This window comes from Lactuca sativa, chromosome 8 (assembly GCF_002870075.4).
Source record: "Lactuca sativa cultivar Salinas chromosome 8, Lsat_Salinas_v11, whole genome shotgun sequence".
In the NCBI taxonomy this organism is placed as follows: domain Eukaryota; kingdom Viridiplantae; phylum Streptophyta; class Magnoliopsida; order Asterales; family Asteraceae; genus Lactuca; species Lactuca sativa.
This window is the reverse complement of record NC_056630.2, coordinates 244,731,253-244,747,762: the sequence shown is the minus strand read 5'-3', so window position 1 is coordinate 244,747,762 and position 16,510 is coordinate 244,731,253.

Below are 16,510 nucleotides of genomic sequence, written 5' to 3'. Positions count from 1 at the left end.
CCACATGAACAGAGAAGAGGTCACCCTAAGCAAGCTCCAAGGTCTCTTGAGGGTTGCTGAGAGCAACTTCAAAGACAAGTCTGCTGCACCTGCTCCCAATCCGACTGCTGCTCCTGTCTTGGCTATTGGTCAAGGAAAGGGAAAGAAGAGGAAGGCTTCATCAAAGAACTATCGCAAGGTCAAAACCCGAGATGGTGCCTCTTCTAGTGGGACCAAAGTTGATCCCGCTAAGCCCTGTCCTAACCCGAAGGAGGCAGAGTGCCACCACTACCACAAGATAGGACATTGGAAGAGAAGCTGCCCAGAGTACCTGCAAGCAATCAAAGAAGGAAAGATCAAGCCATCTTTCGCAGGTATATACGCAATTAAATCTAACGATTCTAATCATGCTATTTCTTGGGTCCTTGATACCGGTTGTGGTTATCACATTTGTTCTAATGTGCAGGGACTAAGAAGAAGTAGGGATGTGGAGCAAGGAAGGATCAATCTAATCATGGGGAACAGAAGATCGTCGCCTGTAACCAAGATTGGAGTGTATTCTTTAGTGCTTAGGAATAGTTTGGTTTTAGATTTGAACAATTGTTGCTATTCGCCAGAAATGGCAAGAAACATCATTTCATTTCATGGTTTATATAGACAAGGATTTAGATTTTATTTTAATAATAAGAATGGTTCTATTTTGGCTTATCTAAATGGTGTCTTTTACTTTGAAGCTATACCATGTAATGGAATATATGAAACTGTTATGATTGTTGATAACTTAGGAAATGATGTTTTGAATATTGATTCTTCCACTAGTATGGATAAAGCATCCTTGTGGCATTGTCGTCTTGGACATGTCAACAAGAAACGCATAGCCCAACTCCAAAAGGATGGAGTGTTGGAGTCATTCGACCTTAGGGAAGATGACACATGCGAATCTTGTTTACTTGGAAAGATGACTAAATCACCCTTCACAAGTACATGTGATAGAGGTGAAGGTCTATTGGACCTAATACATACCGATGTATGTGGACCATTTAGATCAACTACGAAGGATGGGAACCACTTCTATGTGACTTTTACCGATGACTATAGTAGATATGGGTATATCTACTTAATCAAGCAAAAGTCAGAAACCTTTGAAAAGTTCAAAGAGTTCAAGAATGAAGTGGAGAATCAATTGGGCAGGAAAACCAAGATGCTTCGATCCGATCGAGGAGGAGAGTACCTATGTCTTGAATTCCACGATTATCTCAAGGAGTGTGGAATAGTTTCGCAATCGACGCCTCCTAGGACACCGCAGTTGAATGGTGTGGCAGAAAGGCGTAATCGAACCTTATTGGATATGGTTCGCTCTATGATGAGTCGTGCTTCACTACCTATCTCTTTTTGGGGGTATGCCTTAGAGACTGCCGCCCATATCCTTAACCGAGTCCCTACTAAGAAGGTTGCCAAAACACCTCACGAGATATGGACAGGGAAAGCTCCCTCGTTAGCACATATCAAGGTTTGGGGTTGCGAGGCTTTCGTAAGACGAGATACTCACGACAAGCTTGAACCTCGAAGTGAGCGATGTATTTTCATCGGCTACCCGTAGACATCCTTTGGATATCTCTTCTATAGACCGAAGGACAATGTTGTCTTCGTTGCGAGGAGAGGAGTTTTCCGAGAGCGAGAACTCATAAGCCAAGGAGACAGTGGGAGGCAAATCGAACTTGAAGAGATTCAAGAATCAATAGATGAAGGAACCTCTACCGCTGGCACTCAACCCGAGGAGGAAACTCCGGTTGAACCAATTGACGAATCTTTACCTCTTAGACGTTCCGATAGAGTTAGAGTTCTACCTCAGTTTTATGGTTTTCATATTACTACCGAAGGGGACACGTATATTAGTGATGGTACACTAATAAATCTTGATGAACCTAATAGCTATAAGGAAGCCATAGCAGGCCCGGAGTCTGCGAAATGGAAAGAGGCAATGGATAGCGAGATCCAATCCATGTATGATAACCGAGTTTGGAATTTGGTTGATTATGTGCCCGGACGTAAGACCGTTGGGTGCAAATGGATCTTCAAGAAGAAGACCGACGTGGATGGAAACGTACACACATATAAAGCGCGATTGGTTGCGAAGGGCTTTACTCAAACTCCTGGAGTTGACTATGATGAGACCTTCTCACCAGTTGCGAAGATTAAATCTATTAGAGTGATGCTAGCTATTGCCGCATTTCATGATTATGAGATTTGGCAAATGGATGTCAAAACCGCTTTCCTTAATGGGAAGTTGGCCGAGGATGTTTACATGGCTCAGCCAGAGGGATTTGTGGATCCGAAGCATCCTAATAGAGTGTGTAAGCTTGAGAAGTCCATTTATGGACTTAAGCAAGCATCTCGCAGATGGAATCTTTGCTTCGATGAGAAAGTCAAAGAGTTTGGATTTGTACGAAGCGAAGACGAATCTTGTGTATATGTCAAAGCCAGTGGGAGTATAGTAAGCTTTCTCGTTCTATATGTCGATGACATATTACTCATAGGAAACGACATCCCGACTCTGCAGGAAGTTAAGTCCTGGCTCGGGAAGTGCTTCGCTATGAAGGACCTCGGAGAGGCTTCTTACATTTTGGGAATAAGGATAGTGAGAGAAAGAAGTAAGAGACTAACTGGACTTAGTCAGAACACTTACTTAGAGAAGGTACTAAAACGTTTTAGTATGGAAAACTCAAAGAAGGGAGAATTACCGATACAAAGCAATGCCAAGTTGAGTAAGACTCAAAGTCCGAGTACCGAAGCTGAGATAGCAGAAATGAGCCGAGTACCATACGCTTCTGCAGTTGGCTCAATCATGTACGCTATGACTTGTACTCGCCCTGATGTAGCCTTCGCTTTGAGCATGGTTAGCAGATATCAAGGGAATCCTGGCAAAGCACATTGGATTGCGGTGAAGAATATCCTTAAGTACCTTCGGAGGACGAAGGAATGGTTCTTAGTCCTCGGAGGGAGTGATGACTTGAAGGTGCGAGGGTATAATGACGCTAGTTTTCAGACCGACAGGGACAATTACCGTTCGCAGTCGGGCTGGGTCTTTATCCTAAATGGAGGAGCAGTGACATGGAAGAGTTCCAAGCAGGAAACCGTAGCTGATTCAACGTGCGAATCAGAGTACATTGCAGCGAGCGAAGCGTCAAAGGAGGCGATATGGCTAAAGAACTTCATCGGTGATCTTGGAGTCGTACCTGCCATAAAGGAGCCAATGGAGATTTTCTGTGATAACGAAGGTGCGGTTGCCTTAACCAAGGAACCGAGGGATCATGGTAGATCAAGACATATCGACAGAAAATATCACTTCATCAAACATCGTGTAGAAGAAGGACAAGTCATAGTGAAGAGGATATCATCAGAAGATAACCCAGCAGATCCGCTTACGAAGGGACTGAGTAGGGTTAAGCACTTACAGCATGCTAGGAGTATTGGGCTGAAGGATGATATTAGCATAGATTAGATAGTATTAGAAACGTGTAATAGATAAATGTAATTAACATTTGATGATTAAATAAAGGAGTTTTATTTCTGAGTAATGTTACTGTCTTATGTTAATTGTTTAACTATTGTTTCACTTTGCATGTTTTGACTTCCAGAATAATTGAAATTATTAGGAATAATAGAATTGTTCAAATTGTCCACAATCGTTCATATGTTGGAAGTAGATATGAATGAAAATTGTCATGAATTGGTGTGTAGATTGTCTAAATGGTGTTAGACATAGCAAAGGGTTGCTGCAATGTTCATGAGTGCTTATGAACTAGTTTTGAGCAATGGAACAAACCCGCGCTTGCTGGAATCACCTTATGGAATACGATATAAAAGGGTGATCGCAAGACGATAATATCATATAGTCTTAAAACTAGATATATGGTTTGTTATTTGTTAATTGGTTGTACATTGATAATGCGAAAACGCATCAGTAACTCGGTGTTATAAAACGCATTGTTGTGTATAGTTGGTTAATGAATAAGTAAATGCATATAAGTCGAAGTTTATCTGTAACTTTTATCTAAGAAGGTAAAAGCGATATCTCGGCCGCTCGATGATTTGATTTGACTTATGTGCCGGGCCCGGTCAGAACTGAATTGATGTGTTCGATTAAGTTCTATGTCAAATAAATCAGAGATCGAGAAACCTAAATGCTTGACTAACCATTCCATAGGATTGTCAGCATGATATCTAATAGAGGACTGTACGATCCCTTATCTAAAGGACAAAATTGATTAGATCAAAGTTTGACAGCGTCTTTGAGAGCTACGATTGCAAACCGAATTGTACTTGTATAGTTACTAGACTTATCCAAGTGGGAGACTGTTGGAATAGTGTCTAAGGCTGTAACTATATTAGGCAAGTATTTGATCCGGTTGTGCATGGTCCTTTTGAGTTGCCTTCACCATAGCAACTTGATAGGATGATTTAATAAGAGAGAGTAAATATTATTAATATATTATGGGAATAATATAATGAATAATATATTGTTATTTGATTAATATAAGTCATAGAATTAATTAGAATTAATTTGGTGACTTAAAGAGATTAATTAAATAAAGGGGTATAAACTGTCAATTGTTTGATAGTTAAACTTTGGACTGTAAATCCATTTGGATATGGTATGGACGAATTCTAAGAGATTTAGGATAGCTAAAATCATCCATATTATTATCTTAGGAATGGATTTGGATAGCCTTAAGAGAAGATTAACTGATAGGGACTTATCTGTAATCCTTAAGGAGTCTACAAGTATCAATAGACCCTATGGCATGGGGAATTCGACACTTGACCTAAAGTAAGGAACCTCTGGTTGAATTCCTCCCCTCTCCTCTCTCCTAAATCATCCTCCTTGCTATTGGTGTTTGTAAGCCATTAGAGGAGTGACATTTGTGACTCTAGAAGCTCCAAGACAACAAGGTCAACAAGGAATTCAAAGGTATGATTCTAGATCTGTTTCAATGTTGTTATTTAGCCTAAATAGTTATTAGAAGCCTTGGATTCAAAGCATGTTTAATTAGAAAGCCTAGATCCGAGCATTAGGGTTTTGCATGTGCACGTAGGAAAGTTCTTATGGCTAAAACCCATCAGTAATGTCACCTTTGGTAACAATGCGAATGATATTATCCGAGGTTATGGTGTTCTTACTACCGGGAAGTTTTCTATACAAAAAGGTTGCTTATGTGGAATGTATGAAACATAATCTCATAAGTGTTGGCCAACTATGTAAGCCAGGCCATCAGGTTGAATTTGATGACCAATTCTGCTACATAATGACAAATGATAGAAGCACTTGCCTAATCAAATCCAGATGCGAAGGTACTATGTACACTCCGGATGTCTCTCTAATCATTGGCAAACCGTAGCTCTCTTTCTATCAAAAGCAATATGTGAAGTAAGCTGGCTCTGGCATCGCAAGCTTGCTCATCTCAACTTTCAGTACATCAACAACCTTGTTAAAGGGGAACTAGTCAGAGGTCTCCCCATTCTGAAGTTTCACAATGACACTCTCTTCCCAACATGTAAGTGTGGCCAATAGTCAAAGCCAAGTCATCTAATGGTGATCGAATCCTCAATATCCGAACCATTGGAACTTCTTCATATTGATCTCTACGGACCATCTACTGTAGCCAGTCTTCATCACAAGAAATACATACTGGTTATACTGGATGAGTACACACGTTTTACATGGGTCTTCTTTCTTCGAATCAAGTCAGAAACACCATAGGTATTCATCAACTTCATAAAGGAGATCGAGCTTCAAATCAAACTGCCAGTACGTCGTATCCGTAGTGACAACATAACAAATTCACCAATCATCTTCTGAATAATTTCTTGGTGTCTAAGGGTATAAGTCATAATTTCTTAGCTCCCTATACCCCGCAATATAATGGTTTTGTTGAAAGAAGAAATAGAACTCTGGTGGAAGCAGCCAGATCAACGCTCAACTTTGCTAATCTTCCTTTATAATTCTAGGCCGAAGCAGTGGCCACAACTTATTTTGTGTAGAACTGCAACATAGTGTGCAAACGTCTCAGCAAAACACCATATGAAGGCCTCAACAAAAGAAAGCCAAATGACCGCTTCTTACATATTTTTGGATGAAGATGCTTCATGATGAACAAACAAGATCACCTCAACAAGTTCACACCTAAATCTGATGAAGGCATCTTCCTAGGCTACTCTACCAATAAGGTCGCATATCGGGTTCTGATAAGACGTACGAGGTTAATAATCGAAAGCTTTAACATGAAGTTTGACTATTCCTATGTCCGCAATGCTGTTCCCTCCACTAAAACAAAAGCAATTCTTGAATCTGATATTCCGGATTCTTCGGGTCCTCTAAACATAGTCGAAGTAAACTATGATGATCTTTTTGATCTAGTAGAGACTACCAAATTATCTGAAGTTCTTATCTCTCCGGAAGCTCAAATGCAACATGCTGACGTATCTGGTCCTACCCCTTCAGAAGATATGTCCTTAGGTACTTCCACCCACCGAGTCAGATCATTGGCAACCCATTGGCAGGTGTTCAAACTGGATCTTCACAAGACTTAACTGATCACTGCCACTATGCGGCATTCATGTCTTCGGTCGAACCCCGAACAATCAAAGAAGCATTACTAGAGCTTGACTGGATTGCAACAATGCAAGAAGAGCAAGCAGAATTTGAACGAAACAGTGTGTGGCAACTCGTGCCAAAACCGTAAGGTCACACCATTGTTGGCACCAGATGGGTGTATACGAACAAGCTGGATGAATCCGGTGATGTAGTCAGAAACAAGGCAAGGTTACTTGCCAAACGACATGACTACGATGAAACATATGCACCCATAGCCAGAATGGAAGCTATACGCATCTTTCTAGCGTATGCAGCTCACAAAAACATTAAAGGACATCAGATGGATGTCAAGAGTGCTTTCTTCAATGTCAAATTGAAAGAGGAAGTGTACCTTCAGCAACCTCAAGGCTTTGAATGTCTTGAACTCCCAGATCATTGCTATAAGCTCAAGAAAGCAGTTGACGGTCTAAAGCAAGCTCCAAGGGCATGGTATGAGACTCTCTCTAAGTTTCTTGTCACGTCTGGCCATAAGAGAGGAGTGTTTGATCCCACTTTTTTTAGAAGAGCGAACGGTAATCACCTTATGCTCGTACAAATATATGTGGATGATATTATCTTCGGATCCACAGATCAGAGGATGGTGGATGATTTTGCTAAGCTCATGACTAACAAATTTCACATGAGCATGAATAGAGACATTAAATTATTTCTAGGACTTCAAATTAAACATATTCCTCAAGGGATCTTCATCCATCAAGAAAAATACACCTCTGAGCTGCTAAAGAAATACTCAATGGATAATTGTTCCTCAGCCAAGGTCCCTATGGTCTTTGGATATAAAATCTCTGTTGATCCTTCTGGGGAACCAGTAGATCACAAAACTTATCGAGGGATAATTGGCTCATTGATGTACCTCACTGCAAGTCGAACGGATATTGTCTTTGCAACTGGCGTATCAGGCTGATCCGAAAGTGTCTCACGTGACTGCAACTAAGCAAATTTTGAGATACTTGAAGGGGAGCAAAACTCTTGGTCTTTGGTATCCCACAAGGAATGATTTCAGCCTACAAGCGTTTACTGATGCAGATCATGCATATATCGATTAGATCGCAAGAGTACTTCGGGTGGATGTCAATTTCTGGGTGGATGACTTGTCAGCTGGTCTTCAAGAAAACAAAGGTAGGTGTCTCTATCTACTGCAGAAGCTGAATATGTGGCCACAGCCAGCTGTTGCTCTCAAGTTTTATGGATGAAAACTCAACTCATGGACTACGGATAAAGAGTGCTGCGGATACCGATTTATTGTGACTCTGAAAGTGCCATAACAATCTCTCACAATCCGATTCATCACTCGAAGTCTAAGCACATTGAACTACAGTATCACTTCATAAAAGACCACATCTTGAAAGATAACATTGAGCTAATTTTTTTCAACACTAACGGAGAAATTGCTGAAGTCTTCACAAAAGCACTTGACTATACAAAACTCAACAACTTCTTACAAATGTTAGGAATGATGAATCTGGATCCACAATTCTTCTTTAATTGATAGGCACCGCAGACCTCTCTTGGTCTCTGATTACGGTCCTAGTTGAAATATATGTATAATACATGGTTTCAGTATGTCTATGGACTACAGTATATTCCTTATACCACAGTCTATCTCATATACCGCAACCATATATGATATCTATTTTTCAGTGATCCTTATTGTTTGTTATTGCCGATCTTTCTCAAAGTGTTTTCCCTTAGTTGAGATATCACAGTTGCTCATCATTCCATCCACAATGACGAAGTTCAACCTGCAATCAGTTCACTATCCGCAATAGTTGCTAGATCCGCATGTTTATTAACTGCATTCTTAAATAAAAAAATAAAAAATTTTCATAAATTGTTGAAACAATGTGTGCTATTTAATGATCCTTCATTAAATAAGAAAACATTCTGAAAGAAAAACATTCTTTTTGCAACACACCAGCGTCTCAATCTTTACATAAATCTGTATCTGATCTATTTTGGGTATGATGACAAAAGGAACAGTTTTCCATAAAAGAAATCTTTTTTCCTTAAACTGTCCCTTCCCACTACTCCAAACACGTCAAATCCATTTCAACTTCTGTTTTATACGATAGATCGACCCCCTCACCACACGTTCTTCAGACGTGGGGAAATAGGGTCTGACACATCATTTAATGCTCCATTTCTTTTTCAAAAATAAAAAAAATAAAAAAACAACAAAATCTTTTTGTTAAATCATGAGTGGCTGGGATTAATATCCTAATTAAAACAAAAACACCCAAACATTTTTATCCTCTTTAAATTACTGTTAGGATAAAATTAATAAATTTTCAAATCTGCCACTATAAAACCTTTTCTTTCTTCCCCAAGAATGCTTTACGCTTTCTGATTACTCTTAGACGATCTTCTTGTTCTTCATCTCCTTGCTTACAGTTTACAACAAGTTCGTCAAACCATTTTTTCAAAATGGTGAAGTCAAACGTTTCCAAGAAACATTCCAAGGCATGTGCCTCTGTTCAACCAACGGGTTCAAACTTTGAAACAAGAAATCAAATGCCGACCATTGCCTCAAGCAATTTTAGGGCAATTTTTGATGAACAACCGTTCTACAATGGCTTGATCAAGTTGATGATCAAGTTCCTAAAAAATCACCCACTGTTTGGCCCCTTTTGACACCTTCACAGATGTAGTGCCTCAGTCAACACTCTTCAAGTGTGCTTTCCCTGCCTACCGCCCTATCAACAACCCTCAAGAAGTACATTTGAATCTGGTGAATGACTCTCTTGTCATTTTGAATCAAGAAAAGTTTCTCAAGTCAATCAATCTATTGGTTCATCCTTCAACCAAGTTTATCACTCCAAGCATGACTGACATCATCTCTGCTCTCTACCAAATGGGTTACCAAAAGAAGATTAAGGGAATCGGTGAGTTCAAGAAGAATCAGTTGCCTACGGTTTGGCAATTTGTTTGCCAATTCGAGATCCGCAGTCTATCTGGAAGAACCGAAGGCACTGACAATATGAGTCTCAAGCTGTTGGAACTCGTACGGAACATATTCACTGGCAACAATGTCAATTTCAGTCATATTCTTTAGGATGATTTCCTGCAGTACATTCCTAAAGAAAGCCCAAGAGAAAATCCTACTGAGCTCAATTTTGCAAGATTCTGGTCCCTCTATATCTCGGATCTTCATGCGGATGCAAAGCTGAGCATGGGCAACGACATCAACTTTTTCATCACCAGAGATCTCAAAAGGTACAATCACTCCAAAGATCAATCTATTTTTGGACCTAGTAGACAACTACCAGTCCACATTTTGTCCACTCTTGGTCTTTCAACCAAGGAAGTATCGGACCATATAGAGACTACAGAAGGTATTGACCCATATCTTTCTACCGCGCCTCTACCTAGTCAACATATTCATGCCACAACCACACCCATTAATCCTGGTAGTACCGCAACGACTTCTTCCACTGCTCTATCAAACGTTTCTTTGTCTCAAAGACATAAAAAGATAGCTTCTGCTAACCAAGGCCCCCGCAACGTAACTAAGAAACGCAATACACTAAAGAAGGATGCTCCCAAGAACAACGACCCCTCCAGGAAAAGGAATCTCATACAGTTTTCTCTTTCTGATGACATAACCGATCACTACCGAGCTCACTCTCCTTCCATGGAACTCTTGCATAACTCGGATGACTCTGATGATGATGACACTCCAATTGCAATACTCAAGAAACAGAAAACCCAACCTACTAACCATATATGTGACCTGACTTATACCACAACCTCTCAAAAGGTTCACGTAGTCATTGGGGTTGCCGCAAACCCAATATGTACAATCATCGAATACCACTCAGACACAGAAAGTGTGTCTGCTTCATCTAAAAGTGGAAACTCACCCCCAGCTCACTCCCAAACGGATGGAACTGGTTCACGCCTTAAGGTCTCTAGGGCTTCCTGATTACATATTTTTTCTCCTAAGGAGTTGCACTCCATTCTCCTTTCAGTCAACCATACACTCCAAACACATTCCCAAACGTAGGGCACCTCTTTCGTCCATGCCAGAACTGAGCCGAGGCCAAACTTGACCACAGGTCTAGGAGACCAAGGAAGCTGAGGAAATCCTACTCCGCTTATACATTTTTCAGGTGGTTTAAGCATGGTGAGCACCAATGTGCCAGGATCCGTGAACCCGAGGGACACCACGGTGAGTTTTCAAGGAATTGACGAAATCGATCTCAATGATTCATGGAGTAAGTATCAGCCATCCAATGAAGTTGAAGCAAGGAAATATGCCACTTTCTGTAGGGCATTTCAAGAAAGAAAAGAACACCAAAACAAGCAACTGCAACAAAAAGAACACGAACTCCAATCCGTAGCCAAGTACTGGGCAGACGAAATCAACAATGCCCACACAGTCGCTACTATTCTCAAGGTTCAAAATTGGATGGAAGACATGGCAACCATGGTCTGCAACTCTCAACATCATCCTACCGGTGCAGGTCCTTCAAAACCCCCTACCACTCCAACTATTCAAGACTCTCAAGACGGGGGTACCGCAATTGAAGTCAGCTCTGCTCCTACCTTCGGATTTGATGATGATGACCTACATGAGGTAAATCAACCCAATCCCTCTGATGATGATCTAATGATGTTTGATGAAGAAGATGAATCGAGTGGCTCTCAACACTCAACTTCAAAGCCCAAGGAGAAAAAGAAAAAGAAGATGATGGCCGTTTCCAGAAAAGAATTCTTGAGTCTACAATCTAGAGTAGATCAAATTCTGGCCGCAGTCAACCTCACTCAAACGCAATCAGAAGAGTATCCGGTACCGCAGTCATTAATCGAAAGAATTGAAAGATGGGAAACCCGTGAAAGACTGGCTGTGGAGCGCATCTCTCTAAAGGTTGAAATGGGACTACGATCCAAGGATGTGAATTGAAAAGCTGATCACCAGCAATTCATATCTACTGCAGAGCACCTCATCTTTGAGGAATCCGAAATCGAAGACAAATTGCAAACTGCCATTGCGGATCAATCCACACTCTCACAGAAACTGATAGTTGAAACTCACACTGCTTATGAGTCCACTATTTCAGTCCTTCACTCCACCATCAACAGACTTTAACGCTCCTTAGCATCGAACTTCCATGGTCCTGAAATTTTACAACTCACAAAGGAGTTTCAACGACTACTTTTCAACTCTGATATACCAGACAATCAACAACTGGCCGATGCTCTTAAAGCTTAATTTCAAGAAGTGTGTAACAAGTTCGATGGTCTCAGACAATGGCTTGAGGTGTCTCCGGCCCTGCACTCCACAAGAGGGGGAAGTGACGAGGACCATCGAGAAGAAGCTCATCATGAAGGAGATCATCAATCAAACAACATTTCTCATCAAGAAAGCCCTCCTATCATTACTGAGAAAATTCCTTCAACACATCCATCTCCCCAGAAGATTCCAAGCGATCAGTCATCACTGTAGTCACCACCACTGAAGCAAATCTTTCCTTCACCTGAAAGACCAGTGACTCCCCCTCATTTCAAAAATTTGGCTGAGGAGATGTCTCCTGAAAGCTCCACTGACTCCCCCGCAACCAAACAAAAGAAGGCGGATTGGAGAGCAGCAAAATTTGCCGACCAAATCTGGAGAGAATTTGGTTTTGACAACAGCATGGATGAATCTTTTGTTAATTCCTGGATCAATCCCCATCACAGACTACTGGATGATGACTGCAAACCCTATCTCACTTTTGCTGAACCTCCCTCAGATGACTACTAGGATGTTCCAATCTCCACCAATGCTAAATACTTCACAGTATTTGAGTCCTTTGACTGCAGTCTCCTTGCTCATAAAAGACTGCCCATGGAATTCAAAAGGCTCAATTGATTCCATGCCAAACATGCTTTTTCGATCGAGAAAATTTGGTCGAACGATAGACCATCCGAAGTCAAAAACTTCAAACCCCGAAAATTCATGAAGGCCGACTTCATTTAATATACTCTCACAAGAAGGAATCGGGACTACGTCCACACCCAAGCTGAATATCCATGTATGAATCCAGAAGAAGTCTTCCTGATAGCAAAGGTGTTCCAAAACAAGAGTGAAAAGTATCCTAAAATGAAGATAGCATTGGATAACGCAAGCACTTTTCTGAAGGAAACTCTTTATGATTTTGAAAAAATTGATGCAGATGTCTATCCTGTAATTGCCAAGAAATTCGTTCTACCTCCACTTGATGCTGCACCAATGCCTACCGAAGGTTTTAAGAAAGATCTCTAGGTGCAACAAACTACCTTGAACTTGGAGTCATTTTCAAAAGAAAAGTCGATCAGATCAAATACTTCATTCCAATAATCTCCATGCATCGACTAACATGGAAGCAACTTGAAATCTATCTAACCGCAGCAGAAAAATCAAATCATACAATTGTCGAAGTAAAGTTCAAGATTTTATGGAGAATCACCTGGGTTGAAAATGTCAGAAAGTTTTGGTGGATTCTCATCAAGTTCCTTAAACTTGATAAATAAAGAAAAGTTGAAGAGGCCACTTAGGGGGAAATTGTTGAATCAAGAAAGTGACCCTCTTAAACATTGTCTACCGCAGTCTTGCTCCCATCCGCAGTCAACAAGTTCAGCTACCGCACCCACAATCATCAACCGCAGTCTACGTTACTTTATTAGATCAGCCCTTTCTCTGTTTTTCTAATGTAGTTCTCTTTTATCCATTGTGCCTTGCATGACATCTCTCGAACAGATTGGACTGATGTAATCTATGAGTCTCTATAAATAGAGTTCATTCTTTCTCTTCAAATAACAGATAACACTCAGCATCTTGCAATTTATATCTTGGGTTATTTACTCTCATCTCTTTCTCACCTTCAAAGTTCTGTTTAACATCATCTCTTTGGGGAAAGTCATTCGTGACTTATTCACTAAGTTTGATCTCATCTACTAACTCTATTTGAATGCATTCCTTGTTAAGAATCAACTTAATTGTTTACTTGATATAATACCTGCTGTCATTTATATTTCCTTACATTTCCGCACCTAACTCAGTAATCACCTAACTGTAACTTATTATTATTGTTGAGCTTTTAGATCCTTTGAGATAAATTATTATTCCTCTACTATACTTGTTCTAACGTTTGTTCAAGTGTGACTCAAGTTTCTTTCTCAACAGGTTTTGTATGTGGATGACATACTACTCATAGGAAATGACATCTCAACCCTGCAGGAGGTGAAGTATTGGCTTAGGAAGTGTTTCGCTATGAAAGACCTTGGAGAAGCTGCTTATATCCTAGGGATAAGGATATTAAGAGATTGGAGTAAGAGACTAATTGGACTTAGTGAAATTACCTACTTGGATAAGGTGTTGAAGAGGTTTAGCATGCAATATTCCAAGAAAGGGGAATTACCTATCAAGAGTAATGCCAAGCTGAGTAAGACTCAGTGTCTGAGTAGAGAGGCTGAGATAGCTGAGATGAGTCATATACCATATGCTTCCGCTGTGGGATCAATCATGTATGCTATGACTTGTACTCACCCTGATGTGGCCTTTGCTTTGAGCATGGATCAGTAGTTATGAAGGGAACCATGGCAAGGCTCACTGGACTGCGGTAAAGAACATTCTCAAGTATTTGTAGAGGACTAAGGATTGGGTCCTTATCCTCGGTGGCAGTGATAACTTGAGAGTGGAAGGATATAGCGATGCTAGCTTTCTGACTGATAGGGATAATTTCCACTCTCATTCAGGCTGGGTCTTTATCCTAAATGGAGGGGCAATTACTTGAAAAATTCCAACCAGGAGACAGTAGCTGATTCAACTTGTGAATCAGAGTATATAGCAGCAAGCGAGGTAGCAAAGGAGGCAATATGGCTAAAGAACTTCATCGGAGACCCTGGAGTTGTACCAGCTATAAAGGAGCCAATGAAACTTTTCTGTGACAGAAAAAGTGCGGTTGCTTTGGCTAAGGAACCAAGAGATCACGGGAGATCTAGGCACATTGACAGAAAATACCATTTCATCAGACATCGAATAGAAGGACTCCTTGTGGCAAAGAGGGTATCATCAGATGAGAACCTAGTAGATCCCCTCATGAAGGGACTGAGTAGGGTTAAACATTTGCAGCATACTAGGCGCATCGGGCTGAAGGATGATATTAGTTTCAATAATTAGATTTCTGAAACTTGTAAAATGTAGTTGACATTTGATGATTGAATAAAAGTTTTTACAAGTTGAGGGTGCTTTTCCACCCAAGAAAGGCCCCATGCAATTCAAGGGCTTATTTTAGGACCTTTTGAGCTTAAAGTCCCATGCAAACACGTAAAGTTTGTAAATTTGCGTGCTAGAACGGTCCTTGGAGCATAGATCTATCCTTTGATCAAGAGTTGTACATCAGAAATTGAAGATCTAGTGAGAACACGAGATAGACTCGGCGAGTCCGTCCTTGGACTCGGCGAGTCCAAGCTTGAGTCCCAAATTCGTTGAGGGTCAAAAGGACCCAGTTGAGTGTGGAAAGGTTTTAGGGAGTCCCGGAAGTGACCCAACATTCTGGACTAAGCCATTGTTCTGGGTATTCATGGGACTCAGCGAGTGCATGAGCAGACTCGGCGAGTCTAAGGCAATCTTCTTATGGATGAAGATGAACTCTATGAGTTGTTCATACAACACGGCGAGTCAAGGACAGGACCTTTTGATCAGTTGAAGATGAACTCGACAAGTTGTTCATACAGCTCGGCGAGTCGGATGAAGACTCAGTCGATGTTCATTTGGAAGGGAAACTCATCAAGTCATTGCCTAACTCGACGAGTAGAGACGCGTATAAGGACAAATGGAAGAATACGGAGTCGCGAGTTGGCGAGCCAAATCGGCGAGTCAGGTCAACTGGTAGTTGACTTTGACTTTGACTTGGTCAGGGACAAGATGGTTATTTCACCCTAAGAGCAGTTGGAAGTGTTTAATTGTGTGTTTTGTGGGAATTACAACTGGAGGTTTTCCGGAGCAGCAGCAGCAACAGACAGACAGTTCCCACGCAGATCAGCAGCTACTACGAGGTGACTTACCTTCAAGTAGCAGTGGGTCTATGGCCATAATGCCGGACCACCAGTAGGAGTTGTATGATAGATGATTGTCTTTATGATATTCATCTAGGTTTGCTACTACTTGATATGTTATATATGATAGTAGTAGAGTTCAGTTGGTAGGATCGAAGGTTAGTCAGACACCCCAGATACGTGTAACGCCTGTGTTTCTAGGCTAGGCATTAATTATGACATAATGGTCTAGGTTAACCTTTGTAACTCATTTAGAAGAAATGAAAAGGAATTATGTGAATTTTATGTGAATTATGTGTTTTATGCTTAATTATTAGGGTTTAATTAATTAAAAATAAAAATAAGCGTCAAAATTAAAGTGTGAGATAAGCCCGATATCTTTACATAAAGTTGTAGTGGTCGAAACAAGGATTTCGGGGATATAAAGAATACCAAATCCGAGTTATAACGAAGAAGTTATGACCTATTGAAGTTTCGCGACAAAACCGACACGGTGCTGAATGTCGTAAAAAGTGAGTTTTTGATAAACTACTTTTTAGCCTTAGTAATCTAAACGAAAGTCGTAGTATTCGTTAAACCGAGAAGTTCGATAGAAAGAACGCCCAAATCTGACTTCGTATGAGGAAGTTATGATTTTTCGAAGTTTCAGCGCAACAGTAGACAGCTAAGAACTCGAATTTTAGATCGAGCGGTTTTTAGCCGACACAACCTAAATGAGAATTGAAGGTCTCGTCATTAGGAGCACAACGGTAAAAAGTCTGACGAAAACAGACGTCGGATGAAGAAGTTATGAATTTTTAACGGATTTCCTGTCCCGGTCTGTTAAAAATATTATTCTAAAATTAAAATCAAAATTAG